Source organism: Coffea arabica, chromosome 8c (genome assembly GCF_036785885.1).
Source record: "Coffea arabica cultivar ET-39 chromosome 8c, Coffea Arabica ET-39 HiFi, whole genome shotgun sequence".
NCBI lineage: Eukaryota > Viridiplantae > Streptophyta > Magnoliopsida > Gentianales > Rubiaceae > Coffea > Coffea arabica.
The window spans coordinates 26,057,548-26,064,982 of record NC_092325.1 but is presented as its reverse complement, the minus strand read 5'-3'; positions in this window follow the sequence as shown (position 1 = coordinate 26,064,982).

Here is a 7,435-nt window from a genome sequence, read left to right as displayed (position 1 = left end):
ATTTGAGTTTTGAGAGATTTATTAAGTTGCAGCTTAACACAAATTCTATGAAACTTTCCCCATGCAAAATGTTCCCCTTTACATTCAAAACCTTCATATTCTCTCAATCTACCACAAATAAATTCTATAGTCTTAGAATTCATCCAACTAAGTAGGACATTGTATGCTCGAACCTAGAAGGAGCAAGCATCAAGCTTCACTTTAGTAGGCTGAATATGACCAATATAGTTACCGACCACAAGAAAATTATCATCAAAAGCCCAAAGACTAGCCACAAAGACTTTCTTCTTGTCCAATAAATCATTGAATTTGACTAGGAAAAGGTTATCGCTGATTGCAATATGAATAAGACCTTTTGATGGATTCTAAGCTTTCTTCATGATAGCCATCATTGCTTCTCCATTGAAAGGCTTTCGAGTAAGAAGTTTACCAAGGATGCATAAGTCACCCTGGAAATTGTCCTCACCATCTTTGTTCCCCAGCATCAGCATTACTTCTTCCTCATCTTCACATAAGCTTAAATTTTGGCACATCTTTTCTAATTCCTTAGCCATTGTACTGGAGGAAAGAAGACAATCCTTTTCAGAGTAGAGGAAGTTGTCTACACAAACAAAATTCTTCACAATCTGAAAACCTACAAATCACAAAAGAAATAAAAGCTAGGAACAGATAAGGCTAGAGGTAGAAAAACTAAGGAAAATGGAAGGAAGAACTATGAAAAAAAGGATAATAAAAGAAATTAAAGCAAAGAAGAGAATCATAGTTAATAATGAGAAAAGGTAGAACGGAATACGAATGATATGAGTATTAGATGTAATTGAGAGAGGTGTTAGTGAAAAGGTGCGAGGTCCCGAAATTTTACTTGTCTTTATAAATCTTATTTGAACTTACTTGCCTTAAATTCTTGGTTGCTTTAATAGTTCAATCATGATTTTTCTTCCATTATATTATTCAACTTGGTGCATGCTTAATTGGATGCATGTTAAGTTTCATAGTGCACGATACTGGTGTAACCGACAAGTGAGATATGTACGATACATTTGGTGGATTTCTTGGTTAAGAATCATGCTAGATGTCTCTTCATATTATAAAGAGGAAGGATTAGGTACATTTCATGAAAACCTTAGTAGCTTGATGGGGAGATTTATGGTGAGTTTGATATATGCTTCTATGTGGAAATATTAGTCATTTTATGATGATTTTGGCAAGGTTTTTGTTTAAGATACTTTGTTAAACCTTAATCTTCACATGTATGTTGAATTTGTGCCAAGGAAGTGAATTTTGTTAATAAAAGTTTCATTTTCTCAAATTATTAGAAAATCTAGAAATTTTCGCAGGAGGCTCTACGCAGTTTTGGGAAATTGACTATAATTTCGTATAGAAAAGTTGGAATTGAGTTTCGTTTGTTGCATTTGAAACTAGGCTCATAGAGCTTCCTACGGTATAAAATTCAAAGTTTGATTCAATTTCTATAAATACCAGAAAATCGGCAAAGTTGACTGAAAATTCTGCCCTGCACAAGTAAAAATAGGAATGTTATAGTAGCTTACAACTCAATTTGGACCAACTTATGAACTGAATCTCTTTAAGGTATCTTCTAAAGATTATTAGTGTTTCAAGTCTAGTTTTTAACAGGCCAAGTTGTATGAATTTTTGACATTTATAACTCAAGTTATGATTTTTCTAAAGGAATGGCGTAAGTTAGGGTTTTTTGTGCATTTTGGTAGTGTGATCACTTGATGAGGTGTGTGTACTAAATTTGGTGGATAAGAGTGGATATTAAGTAAGAGAAAATATGTGATTATACGTGCTAAAAATAAGTTAATGAATCATAAGTTAAAACAAAAGTGCAAGAGAGTTAAGAAAGTATACTTGAACCGACGTGTGCCGTTTGTTACCGGTTGAGTACGCCACTTGACCAATACTTTCTTACCCCAATCTCCTTGTTTTTGTTTCATTTAATCCTCCCTTAATCTAACCCTAAAGATGGCCGAAATTGTTGACTAAGAAAAGGAAAGAAAAGAAAAAAAAACTTGGCTGCCAAGTGTTGGCAATCCAAGACAAGTTTGACCAAAGTAACTTTCTTTCCTTCTTATCTTTCTTTTGGCCAATTTCCCTCCATTTCTTCTTGTCATGGCCGAACCACTAGGAGAGAAAAGAAAGGAGAGAAACTTCCATTTGGATCTTGATTCTTGCCTTGTTTAAGTTAGAATCACAAAACTAAACCGAACAAACTCACACCAAGGAAGCTTGTAGTGGAGAGTTTTTGGAAAGGAAGCCTTGGTTTCTTCATTTTCTTCAAGGGGTGAAGGTATAAAATGAACAACTTCCTTTCTCTTTCTTATTCTTGTAAAATATGGTGAAGATGACTTGAAACTTGGAATTTTATGGATGATAATCTGGATTTGGTGAAGATTAGTGAAAAATCAGCCTAGGGTTTATGATTTTTCTGCCTTGATTTATGTTTTTTATCCATGATATGTTCATATTGAGCTTGGTAATGGACTTGTGTGATGATTGTGGCCTTATTGTGACTTTTTAGCTTTTAAATAGGAAATTCTAGCTTTATTAGAGATTTTTCAGCTTTGATATTGTGATGTATATATGCTAGAAGCGAGCTTTAATTGGAAGGTTTATGGCCTAGATTAAGAGCTACTTTTATCTTATTACTTGTGATGTTGATTTGGGGTGAAGATGTAGCCTTGAAATGGCTGAAAAATTAGGTAAACACAAAGGAAATGCTGACCGTTTTTCCTCTCCTGGGATAAGTGAGTGAAAGCAGAAATAGGGATGTGACTTGTACTCAATTCGGGACTTAGTTATGTAGAGATGCTTAGGTTGGCCTTATGGGTGACTTATAAGCTAAAATTTTGCTCAAAAGTGTATATTTTTCAAAGACAAAGTAACGACCACTTTAAACAAGATTTCCTAGTTTCTTATACCAAGTTGCGAACTTAAAAGTTTTAACCGCTTCTTTATCGAAACCAAAAGAACGAGCACGAATTTTCTAGGGTTTAGTAAGTAAAACGAGTACTACTTAAATGAGTTCTATTTACTTAGTTTTCTTTAAGCGAAACTCCTATATTTTGAAACCCTAATTGATTGCAAGCTGTTAAACGGTAGTTTACCACAGATTTAGGCTCCAGCCAGGGAGTTGAACCTGAACTTGGTCTTGAAAAGCAATAAATCATTGGTGAATGTTTTCCAGTACATGATTGAACTTGATCCTTGAATGAAATGATTTGCTAATACAATTGAATAATACTTGACTTATTTAGTCGGGTAAGGGTGTACTTTATCGCACTTGCCCTTATGTGACTTATTACTGTGCATTGATTACAATTGACTTAATATACATGTATATGACTTGAATACTATCTAGAATTCTAAAAATCCTATGGCTAGTTAATCAAGTCGAGCCAACAAGGGCCTAGTCGATTAAATAACGAACCCTGGGTCTCCTGTTCTGTCGAGTGGAGTGTTATCTTTTCGACTAATTGGTATGCTCAAGTATTACCACCACTGTTTATATTGGAATCCGGGCCCGGTAGGGGGTTGGATGGTGGATGAAGATTAGAGTTAAGTAGTGCTCTACTGGACTGGTTACAACCCATCCCCTCCTCTAGATCCTTAGGATTTCAACACGAACGGGGGAATTTCCTTGCCTTCAAAGGAGTTAGAGTTCCTTTTATGTAGCTAGAAGTGTAAATTGAATTCCTAAATCTCTTCCTTCCTTCGGGTCGACTACTTCCTGGCAAGCTATGGCCGAGTTGGCTCGCAAAAGCGACTGTATCCTTATACTTGAAAATGTTGGATATTTATCTAATTTGCTACTTGAAGTGTTATTGCTCACTTTTATGAACTTTTATACTCACTAATTTAATATTTCAAATTTTATACAATGGTCAACTCGCTTGATGTTTTGGAACCTCACTGAGTTTTGACTCACCCTATTAGTTTTGTTTTCCTTACAGGGGGTACGAGCATAGGCGTGAGGTTGGTACAGACTGGTGATGTCTAGTTTTTGACTTTTGTAATTGTACTTGCACTAGTGCTCAATTAGGGTTGAAAGTTATCTAGAATTTGAATCTTTTGTTATATTGGAAAATGTATGAATGTTTGAGATAGAACTAGGTAAATGTACATTCTAAGTTTGGGAACTGTTGTTTCATTTACTTTTGAATTTGTAACTCGTTTTATGGAAGTGAGTAAGCGAGTCATGGCGAGAGTTAGGTAGGCGGTTCACCAAACCCTTGGGTTCGCCCTAAGGGGAGGTGTGATCGTTACAAAAGGTTGAGAGAGAAGCAGTTGAAAAAACTTCCACTAGAGTTTTAGGGAAGAAGGAAACTTGCATTCACAAAGAAGTGCCCACAGAGAGCAAAAACTCTCATGGGAAAAGTATAATATAATTCTAATAAAAATTAATTTCTCTACAACGTAAAAAAAAAGTTAGTATCACTTTTTAACCTCAAATTCTATAAGTTTTGTAATTTTCTTTTAACCTTTTCATTATGACTAGTATTGACTTAATTCGTAGATGATGCTATCTCTAAGATGCAGATTGCCGAATTAAGCATCAAACTAAAGTTCAATAAGAATAAATAATTCATGGTCTCGTAACAAGTTCTACAATGGATAAGTTTAAGCATGTGATTTTTCACAATAAAGTCAATTTAAGCATATAATTAACGATTTTCAAATTCATTTATCCAGATTAAGAAGAAGCAATTTCATTATAAAAAATTTCAATACAACAACATTCATTGTTACGAATGAAATAACCCCGTTTGGGTTGTGTTTTTTCTACACAAAAAATTTTGTTATTTTCTGTAAATATTCCTTGTACATAATTTCCAATCACTTTTTACATTATCTACATCACATCCTTAAAAAATGCCACAGTAATTTTTCCCCTGGAAACTCCCTAAAAAATGCAATCCAAATGAAAGATTGCCCGTATTGTGTAAAATAACTTAAAAGAAAACCACAGACCATAACCCAAGTAAGACAAACTTACCGCAAGAAAATCATGTAACAGCTTCTTGTATTCCACAATATCTATGCATTTAATGCCATTTGAAGTTGTACAGACGAGCCCTCAGAAAAAAAAATTTGTGCAGATAACAAATTTTGCGAAGAATTCTGAGTTACTCTTCTATAAGTAGCCAGACATGAGATAATTCTTCTTCTATAAGAGGTGACAAATCGTTTTAGGTTATTCACCGTCTTTCCATACTTCATGTATATACTCATTTGCTAATAATGTGAGTATTCCTTATTATGGGAGTAATCATATAACAAATAAAGTATAACTATTCATACTTAAGATACCATGATAACGGCCAATTACATCACTTACATCTAAAGATCAATTACACAAACATCACTTAGAACTCTGCCCTAACGGCCACCTCTTGCCTCAAGCCTCATGAATTATAAAGGAGAGAGCTAGCAGTCTCCTTCTCGGATGATGATATCCAGCTCCTGTCTGCTCCCTTCAAGTTTGCTTTTGTTGGAAAATTCTCCAAGGGGCGGCCATCAATGAAAGCCCTCTGAAAGGACTTCGTCACTATTGGATTCAAGGGTCCTTTATCCTTGGGACTCCTTGATACAAGACATGTTCTAATCCATTTCAAATTAGAAAACGACTTTCATAGATACTGGCTGCAGGGCTTCTGGTCCTTTCAAGGATTTGGTATGCGAGTTTTTAAATGATCTCTGAATTTTTCAGTTGACACTGAATTCTCGGTTGTTCCCATTTAGATCCATCTGCATTGCCTCCCAATCCACTTTTTTAACAAAGGCCTTTATTCTCCATTGCAAAATTGATTGGGGAGCCCCTATGCATGGATGCGTCGACAACGACACTAGCTAGGCCAAGCGTGGCTAGAATTTGTGTTGAAGTGGACCTATTATGACCCTTTCCTGAATGAGTATAGATTCGGAATGGCTCCATGGGATTCTGGTAGCGAATCGATTATGAAAACCTACCTGATTACTATAAGCATTGCAGGAAGTTGGGTCACTCAGACAAATTATGTAGACAGTTGAACGACGCACTGAAACAGCCTAGCAACAAAGATGAAAATCTGTGACAAGAGTTGGGGTAGCAGAGAATCTGGGTCCCAAGGGAAACCCATAACCACTTGATGGAGGTGAACCACCCCTTGGCAAAAGAGAAAGAGTTGCTGGCTAATGATCAGGTGATAATATACTATTAACACGCAATTATTGGCCAATCCACAGGCCTAAGGACAGGCCCCCCACCTATACCAGGAGACTGCGCAGGTGGCTAAGGACTAGGAACATGTCCAGAGCGATCCTCAGGAACAATCCACATGGACGAACAAGCTATGCTTGGTCACACAAACGAAAATAGCAGCACTGCCAATACCAGAAAAACAATGCCAGAGCAAGCTGCAACAAGCATCATCTTCGCTGCACAGAGAGGAGGTACAGCAGCGGTTATTGGAAGATTGATATGACCCATAGAAACCACTCCTACCTAACCACAATAGTCTAGCCAATACCCTTATGGATGACCACCAACTACTCTCCTTGCAGTGCGGAAGCCTGGACTCACTGTCGGATGTTGAGGGATAAAAACAGCGCAGCAAGCCACGTGACCTACAAATGGAGGATTTCATTCGGTTCAAGAAACAAGTTGATCATCTTTTTCCAATTCCCCAGAAGGTGGCACCCTCATCTAAGCACGGGTGACGGAGGCCATTTTTATACTTACCCAAGGCAGTAGTGTCAAGGCTATCTTCAAAGGTAACTTTAGAAGCTCTCTCCCAATCCTATCATGATTTACGCTATAGTCTAGAACGTATGGGGCATCGCTAGTCGAGACTCTATTCGTCAATTAAAGAAGTTAACAAGATTGTATTTAGTATCGTTATTAGTAGTCTTAGAGCCTATGGTTAAGCCTGATCAATTGGACAGCTCCACATCAAAGCTTCGTTTCAACCTACGGGTTTGTAATGTTTCCAATAAGATTTGGGTAATGTGGAAGCGTGGGCTGCCGGTAGATGTTATTGTTAATGTAGATCAATATATCCATTTAGCGCTCATGCACGAGTCCTGGAACTGTGTGTCTTATTGCTCGTTTATCTATGTGAAATGCTCAAGCATTGAAAGAAGATCTCTATGGTTGGATTTGGTTGCCCTATCGAGTAACCTGGTGTCCAAGCCATGGTTGATAGGTGGTGACTTCAATGTTGTTGCATCCATTGACGAGTACTTGGGACGAGCCCCATCCTTATGAACATAGAATGGCAGCGCCTCTTCCCAAACTCCGCTGTCCAGCATCTTAACCGTGCAACCTCGTACCACAACCCTTTATTATTGCAGCTCCAGCCGCTTTCCAGCTCTGGGACTCGATCATTCTGATTTCAACAAATGTGGATCAAACACACTAGCTTCTTAGATATGG